This window comes from Triturus cristatus, chromosome 2_1 (assembly GCF_964204655.1).
Source record: "Triturus cristatus chromosome 2_1, aTriCri1.1, whole genome shotgun sequence".
Lineage (NCBI taxonomy): Eukaryota > Metazoa > Chordata > Amphibia > Caudata > Salamandridae > Triturus > Triturus cristatus.
In genome coordinates, this window is record NC_140581.1 from 945,064,304 (window position 1) to 945,078,986 (window position 14,683).

Genomic DNA, 14,683 nt, shown 5'->3' on the forward strand with positions numbered 1-14,683 from the left:
CTGGCATCTGCGTTTTGCGTTAGCTATAGACCTACCCAGGTCAACTTCTTTTGAAGCTAGGTGTAATCATAGGACCTGGGGGTGCTAAATCAATCTCAGATCTCTTCCCCAGCTTAAAAGAGGTGACCACGTGTTGGTTTCCATACACTCCAAATGACCAAGATCTAATCGGGCAGTACTAAAAGAAGTCCGCAGCCATTTTTCGTACAGTGGGGGTGATGGGTCTTTCCATAGCCGGCATATCTCCCTTCTAGCTATGAGGATTAAATACATAATCAGCCCTTTCTGTTTTGCAGACATCCAGTCCATCAAGTCTTTATCAATTCCAAAAATTACTATTGAGGGACTCAAGTTGATCTTAGCTTTAAAGATGGCTTGGAGAGCATATTCTACTTGCTGCCAAAAAGGCCTCAATTTCAGACAGTTAAAAAAGATATGTAAATCATCGGCCGGAGTGAATTCACATCTTGGACATTTTGCAGAAACTAGGGGAGCAAACTTGGCTATTTTCTTTGGGGTATAATATAACCGATTTATAACATAGAAATGGTTCTTTTTTAACGAGGCAGGTTTGATGGATTTGTATAATATAGCCAATGAGGGTTCGTATAGCTCTTCTGCAACATTATCCAGGGCCGACAGGTTCCAAACCATCTGTTGTGAGGGAGATTCAGTTGTAACATTTTCCAAAAGGCTTTTGTACCAAAAGCCAGCCTCTTTTTTGATGAGATTTATATTTTGGAAAAGAGACTCAATTTCCCAATTTCCACCTATATGCTCTCTCTCTGCGGAAAACCAGGAAACCAGTTGTAAGTACTTGAACTTTGAAAGAGAGCAACCAATCCGGGACTTTAACACCTCCCAAGGATGGACACCTTCTGAAGAAATGAGGTCAGCCCAAATCGTAAGACCTGCATCTTTTATGGGTTTCGCAAGGCTATCTTTCAGACAGGCGGGGATACCAGGGGAATCCCAGATTGGAGCAAACTCTGAGTAATAAGAGATTCCCCATATTTTCCTGATTTTATACCACCTATTTAGGGCAGCTTTTAGTATCTTTAAGCGCACCTTTTTGAAAAACCTCGGGGCTCCGAATTTGTAAAGGAAACCCCTTCCTCCACCTTCAAAAGTAGCCATTTCCTTCAGAATCATCCCCCAGTTTGAATCCCCCGGGGAGGTGAGTAGTGTCCGAACATTTTTAAATTGGAATGAATAAGAATACAAAAACAAGTCGGGAAGACCGAGACCTCCCTTCAGAAGCTTTCGCCTTAGCTTCTTCCAGGTGAGCCTCGTGGTTTTATTGGACCAAATAAAGCTGCCGATCTTGCCTTGAATTTTACTAATATCTTTGTTAGAAAAACTAAGAGGGATGGTACTAAATAAATAAGTTAATTTAGGCAAGATAACCATTTTTACCAGGTTAACCCTTCCGTATATAGTTAGGGGTAAGTTCTTCCATCTTAAGAATAGATGATCAACCTCATTTGACACTTTGTTCAGATTAACCCTTGGAATATCCTCTAAATTACTCACTATAGTTACCCCTAGACATCTGAATTCCTTACTAATACGGCCAGTCCAATTCTCGATGTTCCAACACATCACCTCCGTTTTAGTTGAGTTGGTAAGATACCCTGAAAAGACACCATACTCATCCATGATTGATTCTACTCTGGGGAGTGCCTCCCTTGGGTTATTGGTATATATGAGTAGGTCATCTGCATAAAGGGCTACCTTGCTGCTGTATAAGTTAACACTGAAGGGAGTAATTGACTCTTCTAGGCGTATGGCTTGAGCCAAAGGCTCTATGTACAAATCGAACAACAGGGCGAGATAGGACAACCCTGCCTTGTCCCTCTAGTTATTGGAAAGCTGGATGTTAACATACCATTTAATAGATTTGTAGCAGAGGCTCCCTGGTAACAATTAATCAAGGTCTGAGTAAAAATTGGGCCCAAGCCCATTGATCTCAAGAGTTCCCATAAAAAGGTCCAACAAACGCGATCAAAGGCTTTAGCTGCATCAAATGCAGCAATAGCCAGGGGCTCCGACCTTGCTATCGCTAGGTCGATACTACCTATTAATTGGGGAGTCTGATCCTGAATATATCTACCAGGGATAAAACCCTTTTGGTCCCCGTTTATCAGGAGGGGAATTACCTTGACCAATCTCCCTGCGAGTATGCTCATAAAGATCTTATAATCAGCATTTAGCAGGGAGATTGGTCTGTATGAGTCTGCTTTACGGGGATCTTTCCCAGGTTTTAGTACCAGGACAATGGTAGCTTCTTTCCAAGAATTTGGAACTCTACCACTTGGGTTATATATTGAATTAAACAATGCACACATCCCAGGTACTAACTCATTTTGTAATATTTTATATATTTCACCTGGAAGGGCATCCTTCCCTGCAGCTTTATTATTCTTAATCTTACTAATATATAGTTTTACTTCTAACTCAGTTATAGGGGCATCTATAGTGAGTCGACAGTTTTCAGTTAACGCAGGTAGTTCTTTGATTTGCAACCACTTCTGAATGCTATCTGTATTAGGAATAGACTCCTCTCTGTATAGGTCTGAAAACAGGGACACAAGACATCTCTGCATATCCTCCCATTTTCCTGAGCTCTCCCCACTCTCGTCAATTATTAGCTCGCTTATATTATTTTTGGCACGGTCTGCTCTTGCTTTCCAAGCTAAAATAGCCCCCGCTTTTTCACCATATTCAAAATGTTGCATGTTTTGGACGGACCACTGTGCCTTAATTTTAGTCTCTAATTTACCTCTATAGACCTGTCGTAGATGTTCAAGATCTTTATTTATTTGTATCATTTTTTCATTTGAGTACTGGGGGTTATTCAACCTTTCATCCTCCAACTTACTTATGTTATATTCCAGATTTTTAAAGATTGATTTTTCCTCTCTATTTTTTGAGCAAATCAGACTATGCAACTGCCCTCGTATGTTTGCTTTAAAAGCATCCCAAACAAAATCTAAAGATGTGGAACCTAAATTAAATTGAAAATAGTCTACTGTGGAGCTTCTAAGAGCATTTATAATATCGACGTTAGAAAGCATTGACCGTTTTAATGTCCATCTGGGACTGGAGGTTCTCCTTCCTCCTGAGCAGGAAAATGAGAAGAATATAGGTGCATGATCCGAGAGGATGGTAGGTAGGATCGAGATGTCAAGGACATTCTCCAAGATAGACCTATCAGCTAATATGTAGTGTATTCTTGAAGAGTGACCGTATTTCTTGCTGAAGAAGGTAAAACCTGTCTTCTCTCCTTTTTTTACCCTCCAGACGTCAGCTAACCCGAGTTCATGCATCATGTTAATCATCCCACGGCGAATATTAGGATTTCCAACATAATGACTATTATTAGATCTATCCCGAATAGGGTTAAGAAGGACATTAAAATCGCCTCCAATAATAATTGGGGACGAGGTTTCAGTTAACTTAGCCTGAGGTTATACATATATGCTGGATCGTCGAGATTTGGTCCATAGAATGATGCTATAGATAACTCTCTCCCTTCAATTTCAATCTGTGCAGTGATCCATCTACCTATCTGATCTGAGGAGACTGATTTAACGCTCACTCCAGTACCCTTCCTAATTGAAATTACCACCCCTTTAGTATGGCTTTCTTGCTCAGATGAGTAATACAGCTCAACCCACCGGAATGTACTAAAGGAAGCCCTACTTTCTAAAAGACTCAGATGCGACTCTTGAAGGAGGAAGACCTGAGCTGTGGTTTGCTCAAGAAATTTCATTACCAACCCAAGCCTCCTTGAACATCTAAGACCATTAACATTCCATGAGATGAAGTTTATACATCTATTCATTGTGGCTATCCCTTTAACCGGGTTTTATTCAGAAGTTCTATATGCTGCTTACTGAATGCCATATTTACAAAATTTCTATGAGAATGAGGATATTTTATTGGATTTTTTCCCCTTGCAACCCCACCAGTGCTCCCTACCCCACTTCTATCTCCCCTACCACCCGTGATCCTATCCAACTCCAACCCCAGAGTCCCTACCTTACTACCCTGGGGAACCCTCCCTTCTCTTCTGAGCATGAGCTCATTGGGCAGGGCGTCCCTGACACTATATATGCAGAGAAAAAAAAAAAAAAAAGATTATTAATTTCCCAGGACCCTCTGTGGAGCGCTCTGCAAGAACTGTGTGCAAGAAATAATTATCGACAATTCTTTACAAGGAAGCTTCTCCCTCTTTTCCACTCCTTATTTTCCTGATAAGGTCATCAACTTCCTCAAGCTGATGCATATTGTACATATGGTTATTCCACATTATTCTGAGGGAAGCTAGGAACCTTGGTTGAACCTTAACACCTAAAGTGTTTACAACTGTCATCCTTTTACCCAGTTCCCATTGTCTCATAGCCGTTATTTGGGAAACATCAGACCTGATGGTATAAGAGAACGGGCTGGTGTATAGGTTACACTTCACTGGACCTATTTTCAGCGCCAGAGATAAGATTTTCTCTTTGGATGTATAAGTAAGAAAGTTCACCAAGATCTTCCTCGGCTTAAGCCTTGTGGGATTCCTTCTGTAGGGATCTTGGTGAACTCGTTGTATGTCGGTACAGCAACTCTGGCGAAATAGGACCGCCTTGGAGCCTTCCGTTTTAGGCAGATGGCTGTCACAAATTCAAGAAAACCCACCTCTTCCACAAAAGAAAAAGGGAGGAGGTCCAGCGCTAACATTTTAGCCAGCTTCACGTTGTACAAACGTCCCATTGGGTGGTTGCATTCCTACTGGCTCTCTGACCTAAACATGCTGAGAATGGTAGCCTGGATGTATTTTTTTCTTTTCTGGTGCCACTGATGCAGCTGATGCCAGATGTTTAGCTGAGAGCACGTTTTTTCATTGCAGTACTTTCTTGCCTGGGGCCCCTTGGTGTCTCAGCCTGACTCTTGTGCCATTGTGATGTTACTGATGATGATGTGGGTGGTACCACTGCACTGCTGGGGACAGGGCTGCTTTGCGAAAACTGAGAAAATGTCTCCCTCGTGTTTACCTTCCACTGTGATCGGATCTTCTTCTTCATCCCCTCCACCAACAACACATGCAGTTTTTTGGCCACTAAGGTGCGCCTCCCACTGGATCAAGTGATGTTTTCTCAGATGGGTTGTTTGGCCTCCTGTACCATAGTTTGTACCAAGTTTACCCCGACTAACACCTTGTCCACAAATGAAGCATATAGCAATGTTCACCTCCTTCCTGCTAACCGAAAAGAAGTCCCAAACTGGGAAGGTCAACTTTCTGGAACTGCTGGTGCCACTCGCAATGTCCGATGAACTGGTAGTTGGGCGTGAAGTTTGACTCTCTGCAGTACCTACTTCCACTGAGGTGGTTGTGGTGAATATAGGTCACTGCTGGTGAAATATGGAAGCTGGAGGTGGTGTTGGTGGTATCATCTGTGTTGGTGGTATCCGTGCCACATCCCTCACAGCAATTTGGGAAGGATAACTTTGGTCTTCACTGGGGCCAGACCAATGTCCATGATGGCTGTCTCATCATCATCCTCCTCTTCTGCATCTACCTCCATAACTCTAAGGCTTTCTGGAACCTTCCTTTTCCCTAGCCTTGTCTCGTGGGTATGGCGTGTCTCCAACTCAGATGGAGGCAGGATCCAATTGGTGTCTAGATCATTAGAACATGGGCATGGAGAAGAAATTGATGGACTAACCCTCCTTTCCCATACTGGGGATCTTGAAGACAATGGATCTTCTGAAAGAGTGGCTTGCTCTTGTTCTTCCTCTGCAGGAAGCTCGATCTCCTGAACTGCCCCTACTTCAGGAGGAACAAGTACTATTGGGGGTGGTTGCGGCTGTTGTTGCCCACTTATCTGAGTTTCCTGCATTGACTGGGTACTACTTTGCGATAACAATAAGTCAGTTTCAACATCACTGCTCGTCAGCGTTGGATTCGTGACTAGACTGGCTGCCTCTGCAACAGACATGGGCTTAGGCCTAGGTTGGTGGGGTGGGTCCACTGATGCGGGTGCTGCTCCCAGCTTCCTCCCCGGACAATGCGGCTGCAGGCGCAATTTTTGGTTTCCCAAAAAAGGTCTTTGGCCACATACCCGTCTTGGTAAGTGGCAGTGCCTTCTTCTCACAGGCATTTTTCTTGGTACTGGACCTGGTACCTTTCTTTGGTGCCATCTTGAAGATGTCATCAGCATGCAGTGCCACAAGCTGAAGAGATATCTGTGGTCACAAGTCACGTGACATTGTGCGCAGCAGAACTTTTGTCTGGCAGTACAATGGGTGAGGACGTTTCCTCCTCTTTTGTACACCTAAAAGCAAAGAAGCATGAAGAGCATCCGTGAAACGTTGCATTCATTGTTGTGGTTCAATTACTACTAGTACAAAAAAACAAATATAATATATAACTTAGTGTGTGGTCACACTTGTTAGTGTTATTAATAATATTAAATGTATTACCTCAGTTATTAAAAAACATAACAATACAATGTAGACATTTGTGAGACTTTGACAAAACCAAGGGCTTTCATGGTTGGTGTACTAGTGTACAGTACACTCAGAAGGATAGGAAAGAAGAACAACAACAAAAATACAAATGTAACGGACCCGCTTTGGCATTGTGCATCACATGGGATTCAGCTTTCAGGGAGATGAAGCTGACAATGGAGAGAAGCAATATGCCAAGAGCAGCAAAGGAAAGACATGCAGGCCTAATGCAGAAGCACACTGGCTGCCTTCACAAAATGGCCACCAGCCACATAGCCATGCCACAAGAACAAGAAAGGGAAGACAGACAATGCAGTCCTATTTTTTTTTTTTTTTTGTCCTCATCTCACCATATAGCACCAGCAATAAAGAGCAGTAAGCCAACTATGATCCTGAGCTCCCTCTGGCATCTGCGTTTTGCGTTAGCTATAGACCTACCCAGGTCAACTTCTTTTGAAGCTAGGTGTAATCATAGGACCTGGGGGTGCTAAATCAATCTCAGATCTCTTCCCCAGCTTAAAAGAGGTGACCACGTGTTGGTTTCCATACACTCCAAATGACCAAGATCTAATCGGGCAGTACTAAAAGAAGTCCGCAGCCATTTTTCGTACAGTGGGGGTGATGGGTCTTTCCATAGCCATCATATCTCCCTTCTAGCTATGAGGATTAAATACATAATCAGCCCTTTCTGTTTTGCAGACATCCAGTCCATCAAGTCTTTATCAATTCCAAAAATTACTATCGAGGGACTCAAGTTGATCTTAGCTTTAAAGATGGCTTGGAGAGCATATTCTACTTGCTGCCAAAAAGGCCTCAATTTCAGACAGTTAAAAAAGATATGTAAATCATCGGCCGGAGTGAATTCACATCTTGGACATTTTGCAGAAACTAGGGGAGCAAACTTGGCTATTTTCTTTGGGGTATAATATAACCGATTTATAACATAGAAATGGTTCTTTTTTAACGAGGCAGGTTTGATGGATTTGTATAATATAGCCAATGAGGGTTCGTATAGCTCTTCTGCAACATTATCCAGGGCCGACAGGTTCCAAACCATCTGTTGTGAGGGAGATTCAGTTGTAACATTTTCCAAAAGGCTTTTGTACCAAAAGCCAGCCTCTTTTTTGATGAGATTTGTATTTTGGAAAAGAGACTCAATTTCCCAATTTCCACCTATATGCTCTCTCTCTGCGGAAAACCAGGAAACCAGTTGTAAGTACTTGAACTTTGAAAGAGAGCAACCAATCCGGGACTTTAACACCTCCCAAGGATGGACACCTTCTGAAGAAATGAGGTCAGCCCAAATCGTAAGACCTGCATCTTTTATGGGTTTCGCAAGGCTAGCTTTCAGACAGGCGGGGATACCAGGGGAATTCCAGATTGGAGCAAACTCTGAGTAATAAGAGATTCCCCATATTTTCCTGATTTTATACCACCTATTTAGGGCAGCTTTTAGTATCTTCAAGCGCACCTTTTTGAAAAACCTCGGGGCTCCGAATTTGTAAAGGAAACCCCTTCCTCCACCTTCAAAAGTAGCCATTTCCTTCAGAATCATCCCCCAGTTTGAATCCCCCGGGGAGGTGAGTAGTGTCCGAACATTTTTAAATTGGAATGAATAAGAATACAAAAACAAGTCGGGAAGACCGAGACCTCCCTTCAGAAGCTTTCGCCTTAGCTTCTTCCAGGTGAGCCTCGTGGTTTTATTGGACCAAATAAAGCTGCCGATCTTGCCTTGAATTTTACTAATGTCTTTGTTAGAAAAACTAAGAGGGATGGTACTGAATAAATAAGTTAATTTAGGCAAGATAACCATTTTTACCAGGTTAACCCTTCCGTATATAGTTAGGGGTAAGTTCTTCCATCTTAAGAATAGATGATCAACCTCATTTGACACTTTGTTCAGATTAACCCTTGGAATATCCTCTAAATTACTCACTATAGTTACCCCTAGACATCTGAATTCCTTACTAATACGGCCAGTCCAATTCTCGATGTTCCAACACATCACCTCCGTTTTAGTTGAGTTGGTAAGATACCCTGAAAAGACACCATACTCATCCATGATTGATTCTACTCTGGGGAGTGCCTCCCTTGGGTTATTGGTATATATGAGTAGGTCATCTGCATAAAGGGCTACCTTGCTGCTGTATAAGTTAACACTGAAGGGAGTAATTGACTCTTCTAGGCGTATGGCTTGAGCCAAAGGCTCTATGTACAAATCGAACAACAGGGCGAGATAGGACAACCCTGCCTTGTCCCTCTAGTTATTGGAAAGCTGGATGTTAACATACCATTTAATAGATTTGTAGCAGAGGCTCCCTGGTAACAATTAATCAAGGTCTGAGTAAAAATTGGGCCCAAGCCCATTGATCTCAAGAGTTCCCATAAAAAGGTCCAACAAACGCGATCAAAGGCTTTAGCTGCATCAAATGCAGCAATAGCCAGGGGCTCCGACCTTGCTATCGCTAGGTCGATACTACCTATTAATTGGAGAGTCTGATCCTGAATATATCTACCAGGGATAAAACCCTTTTGGTCCCCGTTTATCAGGAGGGGAATTACCTTGACCAATCTCCCTGCGAGTATGCTCATAAAGATCTTATAATCAGCATTTAGCAGGGAGATTGGTCTGTATGAGTCTGCTTTACGGGGATCTTTCCCAGGTTTTAGTACCAGGACAATGGTAGCTTCTTTCCAAGAATTTGGAACTCTACCACTTGGGTTATATATTGAATTAAACAATGCACACATCCCAGGTACTAACTCATTTTGTAATATTTTATATATTTCACCTGGAAGGGCATCCTTCCCTGCAGCTTTATTATTCTTAATCTTACTAATATATAGTTTTACTTCTAACTCAGTTATAGGGGCATCTATAGTGAGTCGACAGTTTTCAGTTAACGCGGGTAGTTCTTTGATTTGCAACCACTTCTGAATGCTATCTGTATTAGGAATAGACTCCTCTCTGTATAGGTCTGAAAACAGGGACACAAGACATCTCTGCATATCCTCCCATTTTCCTGAGCTCTCCCCACTCTCGTCAATTATTAGCTCGCTTATATTATTTTTGGCACGGTCTGCTCTTGCTTTCCAAGCTAAAATAGCCCCCGCTTTTTCACCATATTCAAAATGTTGCATGTTTTGGACGGACCACTGTGCCTTAATTTTAGTCTCTAATTTACCTCTATAGACCTGTCGTAGATGTTCAAGATCTTTATTTATTTGTATAATTTTTTCATTTGAGTACTGGGGGTTATTCAACCTTTCATCCTCCAACTTACTTATGTTATATTCCAGATTTTTAAAGATTGATTTTTCCTCTCTATTTTTTGAGCAAATCAGACTATGCAACTGCCCTCGTATGTTTGCTTTAAAAGCATCCCAAACAAAATCTAAAGATGTGGAACCTAAATTAAATTGAAAATAGTCTACTGTGGAGCTTTTAAGAGCATTTATAATATCGACGTTAGAAAGCATTGACCGTTTTAATGTCCATCTGGGACTGGAGGTTCTCCTTCCTCCTGAGCAGGAAAATGAGAAGAATATAGGTGCATGATCCGAGAGGATGGTAGGTAGGATCGAGATGTCAAGGACATTCTCCAAGATAGACCTATCAGCTAATATGTAGTGTATTCTTGAAGAGTGACCGTATTTCTTGCTGAAGAAGGTAAAACCTGTCTTCTCTCCTTTTTTTACCCTCCAGACGTCAGCTAACCCGAGTTCATGCATCATGTTAATCATCCCACGGCGAATATTAGGATTTCCAACATAATGACTATTATTAGATCTATCCCGAATAGGGTTAAGAAGGACATTAAAATCGCCTCCAATAATAATTGGGGACGAGGTTTCAGTTAACTTAGCCTGAGGTTATACATATATGCTGGATCGTCGAGATTTGGTCCATAGAATGATGCTATAGATAACTCTCTCCCTTCAATTTCAATCTGTGCAGTGATCCATCTACCTATCTGATCTGAGGAGACTGATTTAACGCTCACTCCAGTACCCTTCCTAATTGAAATTACCACCCCTTTAGTATGGCTTTCTTGCTCAGATGAGTAATACAGCTCAACCCATCGGAATTTACTAAAGGAAGCCCTACTTTCTAAAAGACTCAGATGCGACTCTTGAAGGAGGAAGACCTGAGCTGTGGTTTGCTCAAGAAATTTCATTACCAACCCAAGCCTCCTTGAACATCTAAGACCATTAACATTCCATGAGATGAAGTTTATACATCTATTCATTGTGGCTATCCCTTTAACCGGGTTTTATTCAGAAGTTCTATATGATGCTTACTGAATGCCATATTTACAAAATTTCTATGAGAATGAGGATATTTTATTGGATTTTTTCCCCTTGCAACCCCACCAGTGCTCCCTACCCCACTTCTATCTCCCCTACCACCCGTGATCCTATCCAACTCCAACCCCAGAGTCCCTACCTTACTACCCTGGGGAACCCTCCCTTCTCTTCTGAGCATGAGCTCATTGGGCAGGGCGTCCCTGACACTATATATGCAGAGAAAAAAAAAAAAAAAAAAGATTATTAATTTCCCAGGACCCTCTGTGGAGCGCTCTGCAAGAACTGTGTGCAAGAAATAATTATCGACAATTCTTTACAAGGAAGCTTCTCCCTCTTTTCCACTCCTTATTTTCCTGATAAGGTCATCAACTTCCTCAAGCTGATGCATATTGTACATATGGTTATTCCACATTATTCTGAGGGAAGCTAGGAACCTTGGTTGAACCTTAACACCTAAAGTGTTTACAACTGTCATCCTTTTACCCAGTTCCCATTGTCTCATAGCCGTTATTTGGGAAACATCAGACCTGATGGTATAAGAGAACGGGCTGGTGTATAGGTTACACTTCACTGGACCTATTTTCAGCGCCAGAGATAAGATTTTCTCTTTGGATGTATAAGTAAGAAAGTTCACCAAGATCTTCCTCGGCTTAAGCCTTGTGGGATTCCTTCTGTAGGGATCTTGGTGAACTCGTTGTATGTCGGTACAGCAACTCTGGCGAAATAGGACCGGCTTGGAGCCTTCCGTTTTAGGCAGATGGCTGTCACAAATTCAAGAAAACCCACCTCTTCCACAAAAGAAAAAGGGAGGAGGTCCAGCGCTAACATTTTAGCCAGCTTCACGTTGTACAAACGTCCAATTGGGTGGTTGCATTCCTACTGGCTCTCTGACCTAAACATGCTGAGAATGGTAGCCTGGATGTATTTGTTTCTTTTCTGGTGCCACTGATGCAGCTGATGCCAGATGTTTAGCTGAGAGCACGTTTTTTCATTGCAGTACTTTCTTGCCTGGGGCCCCTTGGTGTCTCAGCCTGACTCTTGTGCCATTGTGATGTTACTGATGATGATGTGGGTGGTACCACTGCACTGCTGGGGACAGGGCTGCTTTGCGAAAACTGAGAAAATGTCTCCCTCGTGTTTACCTTCCACTGTGATCGGATCTTCTTCTTCATCCCCTCCACCAACAACACATGCAGTTTTTTGGCCACTAAGGTGCGCCTCCCACTGGATCAAGTGATGTTTTCTCAGATGGGTTGTTTGGCCTCCTGTACCATAGTTTGTACCAAGTTTACCCCGACTAACACCTTGTCCACAAATGAAGCATATAGCAATGTTCACCTCCTTCCTGCTAACCGAAAAGAAGTCCCAAACTGGGAAGGTCAACTTTCTGGAACTGCTGGTGCCACTCGCAATGTCCGATGAACTGGTAGTTGGGCGTGAAGTTTGACTCTCTGCAGTACCTACTTCCACTGAGGTGGTTGTGGTGAATATAGGTCACTGCTGGTGAAATATGGAAGCTGGAGGTGGTGTTGGTGGTATCATCTGTGTTGGTGGTATCCGTGCCACATCCCTCACAGCAATTTGGGAAGGATAATTTTGGTCTTCACTGGGGCCAGACCAATGTCCATGATGGCTGTCTCATCATCATCCTCCTCTTCTGCATCTACCTCCATAACTCTAAGGCTTTCTGGAACTTTCCTTTTCCCTAGCCTTGTCTCGTGGGTATGGCGTGTCTCCAACTCAGATGGAGGCAGGATCCAATTGGTGTCTAGATCATTAGAACATGGGCATGGAGAAGAAATTGATGGACTAACCCTCCTTTCCCATACTGGGGATCTTGAAGACAATGGATCTTCTGAAAGAGTGGCTTGCTCTTGTTCTTCCTCTGCAGGAAGCTTGATCTCCTGAACTGCCCCTACTTCGGGAGGAACAAGTACTATTGGGGGTGGTTGCGGCTGTTGTTGCCCACTTATCTGAGTTTCCTGCATTGACTGGGTACTACTTTGCGATAACAATAAGTCAGTTTCAACATCACTGCTCGTCAGCGTTGGATTCGTGACTAGACTGGCTGCCTCTGCAACAGACATGGGCTTAGGCCTAGGTTGGTGGGGTGGGTCCACTGATGCGGGTGCTGCTCCCAGCTTCCTCCCCGGACAATGCTGCTGCAGGCGCAATTTTTGGTTTCCCAAAAAAGGTCTTTGGCAACATACCCGTCTTGGTAAGTGGCAGTGCCTTCTTCTCACTGGCATTTTTCTTGGTACTGGACCTGGTACCTTTCTTTGGTGCCATCTTGAAGATGTCATCAGCATGCAGTGCCACAAGCTGAAGAGATATCTGTGGTCACAAGTCACGTGACATTGTGCGCAGCAGAACTTTTGTCTGGCAGTACAATGGGTGAGGACGTTTCCTCCTCTTTTGTACACCTAAAAGCAAAGAAGCATGAAGAGCATCCGTGAAACGTTGCATTCATTGTTGTGGTTCAATTACTACTAGTACAAAAAAACAAATATAATATATAACTTAGTGTGTGGTCACACTTGTTAGTGTTATTAATAATATTAAATGTATTACCTCAGTTATTAAAAAACATAACAATACAATGTAGACATTTGTGAGACTTTGACAAAACCAAGGGCTTTCATGGTTGGTGTACTAGTGTACAGTACACTCAGAAGGATAGGAAAGAAGAACAACAACAAAAATACAAATGTAACGGACCCGCTTTGGCATTGTGCATCACATGGGATTCAGCTTTCAGGGAGATGAAGCTGACAATGGAGAGAAGCAATATGCCAAGAGCAGCAAAGGAAAGACATGCAGGCCTAATGCAGAAGCACACTGGCTGCCTTCACAAAATGGCCACCAGCCACATAGCCATGCCACAAGAACAAGAAAGGGAAGACAGACAATGCAGTCCTATTTTTTTTTTTTTTTTGTCCTCATCTCACCATATAGCACCAGCAATAAAGAGCAGTAAGCCAACTATGATCCTGAGCTCCCTCTGGCATCTGCGTTTTGCGTTAGCTATAGACCTACCCAGGTCAACTTCTTTTGAAGCTAGGTGTAATCATAGGACCTGGGGGTGCTAAATCAATCTCAGATCTCTTCCCCAGCTTAAAAGAGGTGACCACGTGTTGGTTTCCATACACTCCAAATGACCAAGATCTAATCGGGCAGTACTAAAAGAAGTCCGCAGCCATTTTTCGTACAGTGGGGGTGATGGGTCTTTCCATAGCCGGCATATCTCCCTTCTAGCTATGAGGATTAAATACATAATCAGCCCTTTCTGTTTTGCAGACATCCAGTCCATCAAGTCTTTATCAATTCCAAAAATTACTATCGAGGGACTCAAGTTGATCTTAGCTTTAAAGATGGCTTGGAGAGCATATTCTACTTGCTGCCAAAAAGGCCTCAATTTCAGACAGTTAAAAAAGATATGTAAATCATCGGCCGGAGTGAATTCACATCTTGGACATTTTGCAGAAACTAGGGGAGCAAACTTGGCTATTTTCTTTGGGGTATAATATAACCGATTTATAACATAGAAATGGTTCTTTTTTAACGAGGCAGGTTTGATGGATTTGTATAATATAGCCAATGAGGGTTCGTATAGCTCTTCTGCAACATTATCCAGGGCCGACAGGTTCCAAACCATCTGTTGTGAGGGAGATTCAGTTGTAACATTTTCCAAAAGGCTTTTGTACCAAAAGCCAGCCTCTTTTTTGATGAGATTTGTATTTTGGAAAAGAGACTCAATTTCCCAATTTCCACCTATATGCTCTCTCTCTGCGGAAAACCAGGAAACCAGTTGTAAGTACTTGAACTTTGAAAGAGAGCAACCAATCCGGGACTTTAACACCTCCCAAGGATGGAC